This window comes from Podarcis vaucheri (genome assembly GCF_965113315.1).
Source record: "Podarcis vaucheri genome assembly, chromosome: 3".
Lineage (NCBI taxonomy): Eukaryota > Metazoa > Chordata > Lepidosauria > Squamata > Lacertidae > Podarcis > Podarcis vaucheri.
The window spans coordinates 97,120,039-97,136,466 of record NC_138761.1 but is presented as its reverse complement, the minus strand read 5'-3'; the positions used below and the strand labels follow the sequence as shown (position 1 = coordinate 97,136,466).

Below are 16,428 nucleotides of genomic sequence, written 5' to 3'. Positions count from 1 at the left end.
TCTTGCTTCTGGTGTTTACACTGAACTTAAATATTACAGATCTCCTCCCCACCCCCTTCTCTCTCTTTCTCTCATCACACACAGACTGATTTCTGCGATTCGTTCACACCGCTAAAAGTTATCTTCTTCAAGCCAGACTGTGGGTTGATCTATTGATTATTGTTTATATCCCACCTTTCTTCCAGGCTTGCCGATGTTAGGCCCATCTGCCTTCAGAAAAAGTGCAGTATTGCACACTGAAACCTAGAGCATGACCTACAGCCCCTCTTCCACTGGAAAGTTGAGACTTCACCTATGTATTGCCACTGACCACGCCTGCCACCTGTCCTACAGTAGCTCTTCGTGTCCTATATTTTCAATAGGGAAATAGAGTGGAAATTTTAAACAGCTGATTAAATGTCCATTCTTTTCTTCTAGGAGTTACTTCATGTACTTACACAAAAGCCTTTAGGGGGGGCGATTACTGGGTGTGAGCCATAGCCCTTTGAGGAAACACATGTTTTTTGTGGAGAAAGCTCTCTATGTTCAATCCATAGCACTTCCAGTTAAAGCAGGTGTCAGGGAACTGCCATTGGCTCAGAGGCAAGAGATAGAGGGGCAGTTGTGTTACAGGGAGCCTCCGAAAATCTTGCGAAGCAGTTCCTCTTCCGGCGAGGAGGAAAGCCCCACCTCCAGTGGGGAAGAGGTGCAAGGACCAGAGGATGCTAGTGAGAGCCTTAACACCGCACCTGAGCAAGCCGGAGAGGAGGGAAGCACACCCCTGCCATCGCCCATCATGCACAGTAGTTTGAGGCGCAGGGAGGGGCGAAAAGGGCTGGGGGTGATGAAACTTTTATGTTGGGGGAGGTACAAAAACAGACCACTCCAGGATTCTGCTAGCGATTGAGCCAGACATGAACTTATGACGCACTTCACTGTAAATAGTTTGCACCCAAATAAAGTCTGTAAAAGACAGGTCGGAGTCCTGCCTGGTTACTCTCCAGCACCTGGCAGCAGGGGTGGGCAACCTCAGCTTTAAGGCCATGATCGGCACCAGATTTAAGGGACCCTCAGCATAGTGCTGGCAATAGGCCCCCACACAATCCAACACACACACACCACCACCACCCCAATGCAGCTTCATAATATTTTTTTGCCCCTCCCTGGGGACCCAGGTGGCTATTTGAGTAGTAGGTGGGCAACAGTGTCACTTCTGAATGGGAGCCAGCTTAGTTTGCATCCTGGATGGCTGCCTTCCACCTTAATTTGCCCAAATTGCAGCACTCCAGTTTACCAAAGTATGAGGCAGCGTCGCTGCCTGCCTACCACTAAAGTAGTCATCCAGTGGGGATGAAAATGAGTATCTGGGACCCTCAGTCAGCAGACCCCACAATCACCTAATCTAAAAAAAAAATTGATCCGGCAAATTTAACTATTTTAAATTATGAGGAAATTAACTGATCTAATAATAATTAGATGGTGCCTTTGTGAGAAGAATCTAATTCTGCAAAAGGAGAATAATATTATGAGTTAATAAAATGTAACAGAAATTATACTACTTTGGCCAAGGCTCTGGACACTATCACTGATGATATATGTTACTTGGTACTCAAACCCTATGAAATTAAAGATTTACTTTTGGGGAGCGGGGGATATATTCCTATCCAGATTATTAGATATGCAGACACTTTGCATTTTGCTGAAGTAGATTTATGAAGACCTATCAAAATACCTTTTCAAGTTGCCTGCCTTGAGGGCTGCCATTTAACAATGTTAATTATTATACTTCAGCTCAAAATAGATATGGAACATAAATGTAAAAAGTTCATCATTTGCAGTCATACAGCTGGGGAAATAAGATTACACACTGAGGAAGGGGGGGAAAGAGCAAGACAAGTTAACATAATACAATTCCCCCTGGTATTACTGAGCAAAATCTGTGTCAACAAAGCATTCCTGAAGGAAAGGGAGCGGGAGAGAAGATCATTATAATGGAATTGAAAAGCTGCAACTAGAAAAGCTAAGTTGAATAGTAAGTGGTAAGAACCCAATCAAACTTTCACACCATTTTCTTAAATTGGCCAAATTCAGAATGGTGAATCCTGAATTTCAAAGGTTTTTGCTTTGGATTTCAGAATTCAACATTAAAGGTAAAGGTAAAGGGACCCCTGACCATTAGGTCCAGTCGTGACCGACTCTGGGGTTGCGGCGCTCATCTCGCTTTATTGGCCAAGGGAGCTGGCGTACAGTTTCTGGGTCATGTGGCCAGCATGACTAAGCCGCTTCTGGCGAACCAGAGCAGCGCACAGAAACGCTGTTTACCTTCCCACCAGAGTAGTACCTATTAATCTACTTGCACTTTGACGTGCTTTCGAACTGCTAGGTTGGCAGGAGCAGGGTTAAGGGGTGCTTAAAATACCAATTCTTAAAGCCTGATGAATTTTAAAGTTGATATGGTTAAGAATCAGCTTCCACACTCAATAGATCAACGTAATAAAACAAGCACAGCCTCCTCCTTTGTCATTCAGAATGTTGAACCTTTACTTCTACAAATTAATTTTTTTAAAAAAAATTTCCTAATTTAAAGTTGATGTAGAATTTGCATGCATATGCCAACCTTGCCTCCTATGGGGGCGCGCGCGCACACACACACACACACCATTTCAACTCAGTAAATGATGAGGGATATGCTGTTGTGATAATATGACCAATGGTAACATCTCGTGTTCCAAGTTGCTTCTGGGAGCATTTAATCAGAAGTGCTCCTTTGGTACCCTCAATTACTCTGGAAGCTCTATAGGATGTCAGGAAGTAGGACTGTCAATGATACCATTTACCAATGGTCGCTGCAGAGGGCAGGGAAGGGTTAAAGCTGAGGGGTGTCTCCCTCAATATCTGGCCTCCCCATTTCCCAAAGATGCTTTCCTTTTTCATAAACAGCAGCATGGCTTTGTTTCATACATCTGTGTGTATTGTGCAGTTAGCCCCTGGAAGGCAGTGCTTTGCCAAGGCCACCTCTGTGTGGGATTGACAACTGAAAGAGGACTAGAATATGCATTCCCCAGAGCCAGGCAAACACTTTAGAAACTATGCCACAATAAAAGAATATTTCATGAAGGCCTGACCCTGAACCTTAGTTATGATCACAAAATGAGATGCCTTTCGTGCCCTCCAACATTTCTCCGATGTCAATAGGGATGTCCTAGTCAACAACAACAACTATAATAATAATAATTTTATTATTTATACCCCACCCAATTGACTGGGTTGCCCAAGCCACCCTGGGTGACTTCCAACATATATAAAAACATAATAAAGCATTAAACATTTTTTTATAAAAAACACCACCCTGACTGGCTGCCTTCAGATGTCATCTAAAGGTTGCATAGTTACTTATCTCCTTGGCTCGGGAGTCGCATAACTCCTTACCCTCCAACATTCCTCCAATGAAACTAGGGGCATCCTAAGGAAAAGCGGGACATTCTGAGATAAAATCAGAAACCAGGATGGCTTCTGTAAATCCAGGACTGTCCCTGGAAAACAGGGACACTTGGAGGGTCTGGCCTTTTATTGGACCAACAAGTCTTTATACCAGATGAGACCTGCCTGTGACAGAGAAACCTCCTCCTAGAGCAGGGATGAGGGGATCTGTTGCCCTCCATATGTTGTTGGATTCTATCATCAGCCTCAGACTAGCATTTTCAGTACAGTGGTACCTCGGGTTAAGAACTTAATTCGTTCTGGAGGTCCATCATTAACCCTAAACTGTTCTTAACCTGAGGTACCACTTTAGCTAATGGGGCCTCCCGCTGCTGCTGTGTCACCGCCACGCAATTTCTGTTCTCATCCTGAAGCAAAGCTCTTAACCCGAGGTACTATTTCTGGGTTAGTGGAGTCTGTAACCTGAAGCATCTGTAACCCGAGGTACCACTGTAATAAGAAACGATGGGAGTCGTAGTCCAACAACCTATCGAGAACCCCAGGTACTCCATCTGTGTTCCAGTGGCTACTTTCAGAAACACTTCCATCACACATTTTGGTTGAGATGTCATCTTAAAAAAAAAGACAAAAGAAACACAACCACCTTCTGCTGTCACACTGAGAAATGGAGCCATCATTTCTACTTACAGGAATCCCTTCATATATATTGATTTACACACACCCACAAAGCAACTGACATAAAGTCAGTTCTTAAAAGCCGTTGGAGAACGTTACTTTAAATGTCCCAATACACCTTAAAGAGTGTGTGGAGCCAAAGGATAAGATGTGGTTAAATATGGTGTGACCCCAAACAGCATAAAGCATATTCATTTGTGCCCATGTGCACACACACAAAGACTTCATGTGCATACTGATATTCTACCAAATTTCCCGTCTTTCCTCTCTGGTGGTTATCCAGGCATTATAGTTAGCTATATGTTATACTGAGGCATGTCTTATCAGTCAAGCCAGACAACTTAATAAGAGAAGACCTGTCAAGCAAATAGCATTAGCTCTTGAGAAACCCTTTCACCATCGTTCCCCCAAAACAGGAAGGTATTTAGCAAGAGGTGTGCAAACTGGCTGTAAATGCAATACTCGGGAGTCAAAGGTGGATGTCATCAGTTAAAAACAGGTTTAGGAATGTGCAATTCCTTGCAGCAGAAATACTTGAGCCATATGTTGAAATCTGTTTCTGTAGCTTAAGAACACGCATTACCTTCCTCCTCTCTAGAGTCACATGTTGTCTATTCCTATTTCTCTTATTGATCGGAAGGCTCTCCCCATATATACCTTTATATGACCATAAGCAGCAATCAGTCGAAACAAACAAGACATGAAGTATTTTCAATTATTTTGTTGCCAGCATACATCAGCTTCTATATTATTCACTCATTCCAAGGCAAAGGACAGAATAGGTTACTCCCAGGAACCAGTGATGGCTAATTTGAGCTCAAAAACTACAGCTCACCTACAACAATTCATACAATGTTATTTAGGTGCAAAGAAATGTCTCTGTGTTAGATAAGTGAATTGGAGGAAAGTTCTCTATTACTTTGGCTGCAATTCTACAAACATTTGCCTAGAAATATGTCCCACTGAATGCAGTTGGACTTCTATAATGCTGTGCACACACAACATTTTATTCTGGCACCTTTATTATATAGCTTTCAGTGAATGCTAAAGATCTACCTCTTCACCCTGGCTTTTGACACGAGATGTATACTTTTAGGACCCACCCTATTTATGTAGCTTTAACTTGCTTTAAACTATTTTTAATATTGTGTACTATTTGTTATGTACTGCAGTTCTCACCCTGGGCCAGCAGGGGGATACTGTAGATAGTTATGCAAATGAAGGATCGAAAGTGACGTTCAGTGATTGGATAGTTTTAGAAAGTTGTTACAGTAACGTGGTACTGGAGCTCTATATAAGCAGGCTGACTGAGCCCTTCAGTTCAGTTCTGTCCTGGCCTGTGAATAAACAAGAGCTGTTTGAAGAATCGCTGTGTCGTCTGATATGTTCACCCACAACTTAACACTATTGTACTGTATTTTAATATTAATGTTGTGTTTTAATTGTTCTAGCCTGCCCTGGGAATTTAGGGTGAAGGGCATGTAATAAATAGTAGCAGCAGCAGTAAAATCAACGAAGACATGGACTAATGTGGACTAAGAACATAGTCCACACACAATCTAAACCTCTTGTTTTGCCCCTGAAAGGTTCTTCTTGAGAGTCTGGTTTTGTTTAGAAATAAAAGCTCATTGCAGAAGGATTCTGTTATTACCCTGCAGCATGGCCATTTCAAAACATATGTATGTGGTCCAGGCCATTGTGTGCAGGGTGAATCCACACTTGCCCAATGACACTGTGGGTGGACATATACCAATATTGTGTTACGTGTACGTGCGTACATGTACATTTTACGTGCAAGTCAAGGAGAAGACAGAACCACCCAGTGCCTTTCCACACTGTATTTACACACCCCGTATTTAGATAACCACACTACATGTGTGGCTCAGCATTACGGGCAATGACTTTGCCTTCATACCTGTCCTTTCCCACTGCCTCTCCCAATGTCCACTTGAATAGCATGGCCTAGGGGTGGCACACCCAAACCGTGGCCCCAGCACCAGCTGCTGCTATGCCAGGGCTGGGGGCAGAACCTGCAACTGGACTAAAGGGCATATTGTCTCTTTGTGCCAGTGCTAAGCCCCTCTGGTGAGCTGCTGGCTCAGGTCTTATCCTACATACATCTGGACTTTGCACAGAAATGGCACTGACCTCCTGTACTTATTACATTCCATGGCCTTTTGGCCCCACTATTTAGAGTTTTTTTTCCTGTCCGTCTTTGACCTGGTGCCCTTTACCTGCTTTGAACTACAACTCCCATCAACCCCAGCCATTGCTCTCTAGATTCCCAGCTGCAGATCCCCAGCTGAACAGAGAACTTCATGAACATGACAAAGTGGCGCTGCAGTCCGTGGATGTTTATACTATAATTAAACTGTCTTTAAGGTACCACAGGACTCTTTATTGGTGGTTTTTGTTGCTGCCTTGGGTGGAGGGTGGGGGCAGCTCCCGGGATGAGAATGTCAACCTCCCAAAGCCAGCTGAAACTATGGTGTTTTGTAAAGCTGTGTCCGAAACTGCTCAGAGTTTTGCAAGCCTTCAAGAGGAAGGAGTTTCGATGTGGGAGGAAAAACCCACCATCTTCTCCTGATGTAACCAGTTTCTTCAAGGTCCGTCATGAGCATTAGCTACCACAAGCTCCTCAGCTCTGCCACATAACTAAACCCGGGGTGGGAGGGGGGAATCCAAGAAATTATCCAGCAAGCTTGTTAAGGTACGCCCTATAATAAACTCATAAAATGTGCCATAACAGTCATAAAGTCACCTTCATGTTGGTGGAGAGAGCCAAGATGAGATTTACACACCTGTTTACCCCACCCCTTGTATTCAGGATTAAGTGGGATGTAAGCCGTGTCTGGACCTTGCGCTGGCCTTCTCTGTTGGTATGGACTTCACTCAGGGATAACAGTGTTTGCTCAGGTGCACTATCTTGGGTGTTCTCCTGAATTCTAACACAACAACCATTCTCTCTCCCGGCTAATAAAAGCCATTGACAAGGCCAGCAGCCTATGAGTTTTCTCTCATGTACTTCTTCTCCTTTCATAAACCCCTTTGAGTATACATGGGTGTCAACCTTTCTATGGAAACACCTTAGTTGGAACACACTTGCATTTTCTTCATCAACTTTTTTACTGAGACGTGTAAACCAATGACATGACATCAAAGTAGCAAAAAGCACATGCTGCAATCATTTAAGGATTGCATATTCCTTTAAATGGTTCCCAGTTACGTCTATCATCCACTCCCTTTCCTCTTAGATTTTTAAATAACTGGTTGATTTGTCTGTTCTAATTTAACCTCTCCTGTACAATTAAGTTTCTTTTGCTTTCTTGCTTCTAGGCAATAACCATCTTGGCTTCAGCAGAAAGGCTATGTATCAGACACATCGGTTATCTAGAGACGAAATATGCTAAGGTCATGGCTATACAATACACAAATACGCCAATTAGAGAGGAGTAAAGTAAAACCTAAGTTGCCCCCCCCCCAAAATCAAAAAGATGTAGCCATATCCTGTACCCCACAGTACCATCTTCCGAATCACATTGTTCCTATCCATGACATGTACAGCCTGAACAACTGGAGGGAGGGAGAGATCACTGGTTAGGAAATCCCCCTTAAAAAAAACAACTGGACCCGCCCCCACAACCCTGAAGGATCTGGTTTGCAAATTAGGAATCTTGAGTTCAAGGTTGCAGTTGTGGCCAGCAGCACTTTTGCCCAGCTTCAGCTTCTACACCAGCCTTCCCCTTTTCTTGGAGAAAACCAGTCTGGCCAATGTCATACATGACTTGATTACACCCAGATTAGATTACTGCAATGCACTCAATACAGAGTAGCCTTTGAAAAGCATTTAGAAAATCCAATTGGTTCAGAATGTGGAAGCAAGAGTTATAACAGAAGCCCCTTTTTTCAGGTCACAAAACACCAATATGTACCACTTTATTTGCTCCTGTTTTCCCAGGCAAATGGAAGTTCTCATTCTTACCTTTGAAGCTCTAAACACACGTGAGGCCGGGAAAATATCAGAAGGACCAGCTCCTCTCATATTAACCTAACACATATTATATCTTGATCCAACATTGTCTGAAACAGATATTGTGCTGTGTATATAAAACTCTTTGACAGGACACCCAGGGTGTGGAGTTTGTAATCTTTAGAGTAAAACTTTGTTCCATACTTGCTTTGGTTTAGGTGCCAGTCCAGGATGCTAGTATTTAATCAATCACCTGACCTGAGCAGTGGTTGAAAATTCTTGCTCTTTTTAATTTGTTTTACTGCCTCTGCTGTTTTGTTTATTGTTTATTGTTGTTATTGGCAAGTGGGTCATTTTAAGAATATTTGTATTCTATTTTCCTAGTTTTCTGTTATCATGAGTCACCTTCATTGCCCCTCGTGGACAGAAGGCAGGACAGAAATATTCCAATAAAAAAGAATTCCCCTTCTCTTTTCTTGATTGTCTAGGGCAGTGTTTTTCAACCACTGTTCCGTGGCACACTAGTGTGCCGTGAGATGTTGCCTGGTGTGCCGTGGGAAAAATTGAAAAATTTGAAAGATTTTTTTTATAAAAAAAAAAGTCAAATTTTTGCCCACTAGGCGGGCGCTGGACTGTGTCCACCCTATTTTCCATCCATCCTGGGTGAGGATCAGATCGGATGGGATCGGATGAGAGCGGACAGGCGGTCCGCTCTCATCCGATTCCCCATAGAGAGCAGCGGGGCTCTGACATCTCCCTCTCCGCACACAGTGGTGGTGTGCCTCGTGATTTTTTTCATGAAACAAGTGTGCCTTTGCCCAAAAAAGGTTGAAAAACACTGGTCTAGGGCAGGGGTAGGCAACCTAAGGCCCATGGGCCGGATGCGGCCCAATCGCCTTCTAAATCCGGCCCACGGACGGTCCGGGAATCAGTGTGCTTTTACATGAGTAGAATGTGTGCTTTCATTTAAAATGCATCTCTGGGTTATTTCTGGGGCATAGGAATTTGTTCATTTTTTCTCCCCAAAATATAGTCCAACCCACCACATAGTCTGAGGGACAGTGAAAAAGGTTGCTGACCCCTGGTCTAGGAGGCTTCCAATGCAAGTAACTTTTTACATGGCAAAAATGTGCTGGAGGATATTTCAAGAAAGAAGGAGGGAAGCAACCTGTATTGAGAATGGAAAACGAACGCAGCAGCAATGCTTCTCTGTTATTGTTTTGTTGAAAAAAAGCATCTTGGAGGCTGAGAGGTGGTGCTTTTGATGAGACAAAGAGACAACTTAGGAACTTCAGAAGGCAAATCCAAGGAGTGCCGTCAATAAAGGAAAGAACAACAAGAGATACCAAAGGAGCAAAATTTGGATTTGTCCTCCCTCAGCTTCTCAAGATGATCATACCTTCATTAAAGAGTTCCTTTCTGTCAAAGGGCATATCCTCTATGGTCCACCACCATGCTGTGAAACAGAGGTACCAAAAGTGGAGATCGTGCTTTAAGGAAGAATAGCACATAGCTGAATGTACAGTAAGGTTTTATTTCACCACGCTTCATACAGAAACCTTGGTCCAAGTGTTTTTTCCAATATATTTTCAGAAGATTATAAGGATTCTTTTTTTAAAAAAAAAAAAGCAATATAAAATTGCTACTTTTATAGAAACTGCTGTCCAGTAATAAGCCTTCTGGCCCATAATGTCATGTCTGCAGGCTTTGTTGTAAAAAGGAGTGGAGCACTGGCTAGATTTCCCTTCATCTGTGTAGCATTAATTGTTAGAGGAAGCAGGAGCACAGCTTCCAATTCCAGTAGGCCTGTGTCATTTGACACCTCAACCTTCTCCCAAGCATGATAGGCGCAATGGCTGAAGGTCCCCATCCTCATTTATTTCTTAAAGGACTAACAGATGAAATTTGTGAATTTCATTCCTACAATAGTAGGAGATTTAAAAACAAACAGCACTTGCTGTTGCGCCTCTTGGAAAGTTGACACAGAATGGGGGGGGGAGTCCAAAGGACAATGATTTTATGAAGGAATAAGTGGCTCTCACAGGACATTTATTGGGAGAGGTCCCTTCCAGCTGGCTGTGTCTCCTCACCTTACGTGTGGGATGCTGTTGTGTATGGGAGAGATAGGAGAGGCCGTTGATCCTAATCTTCCAGAGATTTGTAGAAGATTTTACCTGTGGTCTGCACAGCCACATTCCCATACATGGAATTGAGCAGAACCTACAAAGAAGAACACCTGTATATTAGAATAGCTTATGGTATCGGCTGGTCTACTTTCAACTGCAAAAATGAAATTTGCTTTCTTACATTTATTCACCACGTCTTACATAAATGCCCACAAGCGGTGACTGGAATGTAGAGAGGATCCCGTAAGAGCGGAAGTGCATGGCTTGTGAGGAAGGGAGAAATCTTCCCCTTTTGTTTTTATCAGAAGGCTTCCTCTTTCTCTTCAACTCCTCTCCAGAACTCACTGTACCATGCGCAGGTCATGCAATCCTATCTGTGACTAATAGAGGAGACTTTTGCCAAATATTTTATTTTGAACTTTTGACAGTGTGAGGATAAAATATTGTATGTTTTAATCCAGAAATGTATCCTGCAGAAGGTTGGTGGGGATGAAGATGATCTTTCATATATTTGGGGCCTTAAGATATTTATGGCTTAAAACACCAATATGAGCTCCTTGAATCATCCCCAGGAATAAACTGGCAACAAGTGCAGTGGTTTTAAAATGGGAGGTTATGTGAGTTCTAAATGATTGAAGTTACCAAATCATCTTCAAAACCCTTTGTGTGCTAGTATTCACATGCTGACTATGTATTACTGAACTGCACTTTTCAGAAAAAGGCTTTTTGAAGCATATTTTTCTGACTAAAAATTGCAGCTTCACTTTAAAATAAGGTCTCTGCTAGATGAACGGCTAATTACACTTCACAATTAGTAATATTTCACTTTCTCGATGAACTCATCAGAAAGTGCTGCAAGGTAATGTGGCTGTTCCGCGACAATGTCAATAGGAACGCATTCAATTTTCTCACACGCATACACACGGACGTTGTGAGAAACAATTAACACTTCATTAATATGATATAAAATGCTAATTTACCTTGCATCCCAAGAGACCCAAAATACCCTTTTACCCATATGGGCAAATAATTGTTATCGTGATGCAGAGTGTTTGAACCAGGTTCACGGTGCATTGGGAGAAATCATTGTATACGTTCTCTGTACAATAGCAATTAGTTAATGAGAAAGAAGAGTGGCACATCTTTAACCCTGTGACAGATGAAAGCACCCTGTTATTCCACTTGGCTAAGGTACTCTGTGTCACACCAGGCCCAAGATAAGTATGTATATTGGTGAATGGCTTCTAATCTCATTTTTAAGTGTGGATTGAAATGAAGAGCTACAAGCACTGCGATGGTAGTTGTTACAGACAAGAATTGCCCACCGTAAACTCCACAGCACAGACATTCACTGGCAGTTCCCAGTGATCAAAGTATTTGACTTAAATAATTGATTTATTTACACTAGTAAAAAAGATATTATCATACCACTGAGGAATTAAAAACACTCACGCACGCTTTGCGCTTCGCAATGCCCTGCGGGTGTGATTAGGGTATCGCACATCAAAGAGGATTCGCTCTGAAGGATTTCATACAATAAATTAATAAAAATAATTGAGTTAAATAATTCCTCTGATTGCCGGGATGCCTTCTGCAAGATCTGGCACAAGATGCTCTGTGCAGAGTTAACAGCTGCGCAGCAGTCAGATATAGACCCATCTAGGAAAATTTAGAACCCCGCTCAGTTTGGGGCTCTGGCATTCCAAATTGCTCTGCTGAAATACACACACTTTGCAATATGCACAGCCCCACAAGTGAAAATTAGCAGCTGTTTGACAGGTTCCCTCACCCCTTCTTAGGGTGTAGTAAAATGTACCCATGTCCAAACACAGCAATGTTTCTCTTCTCCCACCTCTGTTCTGCATGCTGCTGCCAGAATCAGAGAAAGGCCTCATCATGATGAAGGAGACATTAATAACTAGATATTATGAAAGAGAAGAGAAGGATGCCATTTTTACTGGCGTGCTCGAGTGTATTGAAACATGCTGTTCCTCGCATAAGGAGTTCCCTTTCATTCCTTTGTAAAGAAATGTCTTTGCACGGTATCTTGTGTGTGTGTTACAAGACAACAATATCTAGGCCCCATCTGCACTATAATGCAGTATCATGCTGCTTTATACAGGCTTGGCGCCCCCCCCCCACAATTCTGGGAACTGTGACTTGTTAACGGTTCTGAGAGTTGTTAAAAACACTCTTATTGTCCTCAGAGAGGTACAATGGTCAAGAGCTTCCTGAAAAGAGAGGTGTTCATTAAACCATCCTGGACTTGCAGCTCTGTGATGAGAATAGGGGGGGTCTCCTAACAACTCCCAGCATACTTAACGGCGGTGCTATTTTTCTAGAAAAAGGGGTGCTGGAATTCACCTTGTTCTCTTATAAAATGGCAATGGTGCCCACTTGAGAGGTGCCAGAACTGAGTTCCAATGAGTTCCAGCTGAAAAAGCCCAGCTTAACAGCAGTGGTTCGCTGGACTCTTTGGGTGAAGTAATGGCGGTTTAAAGTGGTGCGATAATGCTTTAACTGTATAGTGCAGATGGGGTCCTAGTGTGGGGTTACTGGGCAGAGAGTAACCCAGTAGAAGGCTTGAAATCAAGATCCTGTCCAGCCATGACAGTCACTGGATGACCTAGGTCAAGCATTATCTCTCAGCCTAATCTGCCCCACGGGTTCACAAGGATGGGCAAAAGTGGGGAAAGCCAATGGATATTGATCTGCACCCAGGTCTTCAGAATCCAGTAGATAGATAGTCCTGGCACACTGTAAGGAGAGAAACACCAAGGGAAAGACCAACGACCCATGCTCAATGAATCCAGCTCCTTGTCATTCTGCCTAGGCCGGCAAAGCCAAAGTAATGAAATTGCAACAATTCTGGTTGCAGAGTAATGACAGCCCAAAATGCTCCACATGTGAATTGGGCTTTATTCTACTTTGCATTATTTCAGGGAACGTCATATTTCAAGTGACAGCTGTTGTTGCTTTTTTGTTCTCTATGTTTATGTGGACCTACGGAAGTGAAAGTAGTTCTCATCAGCAGTTTGGTGCCTGTGATAGGAGCAAATCAATCTATTTCTAGTCCACACTATTTTCACATGTGCTCCGTCCTAAATCCCATCCCATTTCTGCATTAATCCGCACCGGTTATTATTTTTAAGTTCAGGCTGAAATTCACAAAGATCAAATTCATGAAGCCTCCCTACTCGGGAACAAGACTGGAGCAGAACTAGTGGATTGTCCTCCCCACCCCACTTCCACCCCAATACCATTAACTATCAGACCTTTGGAAGTCATTAAATGATTCACTCGCCCAACATTATTGACCTATTAAAATGCTTTACATGGAGTTGAGCATTGTTTTCTTTGGATGGTGGCTACTGGGAAAACACAGAGACATTGTTCCCCTTCCTTCTTAATGGGAGATGTTAGGAACTGTACCTGTATTTATGTGGAACTATGTAGAAGGATGAGGACAACAGTGAGAGGTAGAAATTTAGTGACCACCGAGGGAATAGCTACCCAGAAATGACTCCGCACAAACAGTGCAACAACAGAACAGCAGGGAAAGGCATGAATGCAAGTTTGTTTAAATAAAGTTCTTCATCTTATATTACTCCTGCTTGATAACAAACACCACTTGTTATAGGCGAGGATATTAATAGGCAAGATGTTAAATTGTTTTTATATGCAACAACAGCGGCAAGAGTATTGTTAGCCCAGAATTGGAAGCAAGAAGAAATCCTGACAAAAGAAGAATGGCAGATAAAATTAATGGAATGCGCAGAATTAGATAAAATGACAGGAAGGATTCGAAACTTGCGGGACCAGAGATTCACAGAAGATTGGAAGAAATATACAAACTATTTGAAGAGCAATTGTAATCAACAAATTACGTTAATAGGACTACAAGAAGTTTTGTAAGGAGAAATATATGAAGTATTGCACAGTAAAGAAAGAATAGGATATTAGTTATGAGATCCGAATGTAATAGTGAATGTAATAAATGTATATTAAGTGAATAGATTGGAAAATTTTCAGATGTGATTGATGGGAGTAAAAAAAAATGGTATAAGATATGAAAATATGTTCAATTATTGTTGAAAATGATATGTTGAAAACTAATTAAAAAATAGATAGATAGATAGATAGATGATAGATAGATAGATAGATAGATAGATAGATAGATAACAAACACCACTTGAAATAGCATCTGCTCTTCAGAACTCCTCCCCAACCCATCCCATGTCACCATCCCATGTCATACAGGCTCTATCTCTATCACCTGTTCAGCACCCATGGAAAGATTTCTCCTTTTTCAACAAGCCTTTTAAGTAGAAATCTTTATCCCCACCTGTGTCTCTATTGGATTTGGAATAGGTTTTGCATACGAAATGGCTTTTAATTTTCCACCCACGTGGAATTGTTGGAATTGTTTTTACATATGGGATTTTTTTAAAAAAATGTTCTTTTTGTTGATATTTTCACTGTGAAATCGCTGCAAGGTATTTTGTGAGGTGCGATCCATAAACGCGATCAAATGCATAAATAAATACTTGTGTGACTCAGTTTATGTTTCGAACAACTAACCTGGGCTCAGGCCATACAAATATACTCATTTCTGAAGCTCAGGCTTGAGAAACATCATGAGATGCTGGTGTGCTTTTCAGTTGCTTGGGTGGCAGGGGTTAATTAAAACAACAGAATTTTTTTTTAACTCAACAACAATAAAATTGGCTCAAAACCTGTAGAAGCAAATTAAACATTAAAAAAAGCTTCAAATATTAAAAGTGAGCTGTGTGGGCTGACAGCTGTTCCCATGACAAGGGTCTTTAAAAATCTCTTTCAAAGGTTTCTGAAACAAATCTCTGTGGCAGTGTGGGAGCAAAGAGCTCTATTAAAGCTTTCCCAAGCGGAGGGAGAGGAAAAGCTGAGAGCCAGCTAGGTAAATAAAGGAGGACTCCTATGAAATCAAAATGATGCCTATCACAAATCTGAGAACCTCCGTGTTTACAAGGACTCACTGTTAAAGGGGAAAGGGATTTTACTTAGAAATGTCGGAAATGTTTAATTAGGCCCAGTTCAAGTGGTAACAGCGACCAACCACTTTTTGGCTCCACAATCCTGTGGAGCTGTCTTTTCTGAGAACTCACACTGCCACATGGAGCCATAGAAATCCCGTTCAGACCATTAACAGGTAGTGTTGAATTCATGGAAGGAGGATCACAGCTGTAGTTCACACACACACCCAACCTCTGGGCATTGAGCCAGACCTCTGTTCAGAGCCTAAACACAGAGTGTTATGTGCACATGGGCCCTGTGCAGAATTTACACAAAGGTTGGGGTGGACCTGCCATTGTGGCCCCACCTTTCTTCCCATCCATACAACATACCCTATTCTTTTGCGATGTAGGCAAATTGCCCAACAGGTTGCTTCAGTCCCAAACCTGCAATCATACAAATCATATTGGACATGGAGACCACACTCACAGAGGCAGAAAGGTAGCACAAAATTGTTTCGGACCGAGTTCTGTGGGCCTATAATCTCTGAGGCACTTGAGCGGGGAGTGCCTGTCTTTACATTTTTAACAGATCCTTAATCAGTTAACTATAGGGATGAATGAATCTGTTAGCTTTGGAGGGGGTCAATCTTAAATCCAGTTTGCATATGAGTTTGTGATAAAAAAAGGTAACCTCACAAAAATCCATCAGCATATCAGTACACATTTCTCTTAATATACACATTTTGCAATAAATTCCCCCCCAATATTTTTGTAATGTTATTTCCCTAATTTTTCTGCACATTTTGTCCTAACAGATGCATTTTTGTACACACATTTCGGTCAGCAAACTGTATCATGAAATTTGGGAAAGTGTGAATTTTGAAAGATTCACTTTGTGTGTTGTGCATTGTTGTGTTGAACAGCAAATTAAAATGCAAACCAAATCAAAAGCCTCCCCAAGAGGGCCATTTTGTATACACAGTGAGCAAATATGTTCATTATATCGTGCCTTACTTGGGACGAGAAAGGAAGACTGTAAGAAGCATTCATAACACTTTTAAATAAGAAGGAATCATCAAGCTTTGCACTTAATTCTGTTTCGACTAAGAAGCTCTAAGCATTTTGCACTTATTACAATAATACTTACAACAGTTTTTTAACACCAGTAGTTTCCACCCCCATTATAATTCTCTGCTATATTGCCAAACTGCACGCTAATATCTGAGGGGGGAAAGTTCTCGTG

General features: G+C 42.0%; 1 long non-coding RNA gene across 6 annotated transcripts in view; it reads right to left on the bottom strand.

Annotated features, from left to right (window-relative positions):
* The window catches only part of LOC309528297, a 58,117-nt gene that overhangs the window by 38,054 nt on the left and 3,635 nt on the right, over window positions 1–16,428 (bottom strand). For 4 of the 6 annotated variants that reach the window (XR_014217618.1, XR_014217619.1, XR_014217620.1 and 1 more), the window contains 2 exons: window positions 10,156–10,285; window positions 9,465–9,521 (listed from right to left, as the gene is read on the bottom strand). This is a non-coding gene — a long non-coding RNA (uncharacterized lncRNA). The remainder of the gene's footprint in view (window positions 1–9,464; window positions 9,522–10,155; window positions 10,286–16,428) is intronic. The other 2 variants (XR_014217621.1, XR_014217623.1) reach the window with 1 other exon arrangement.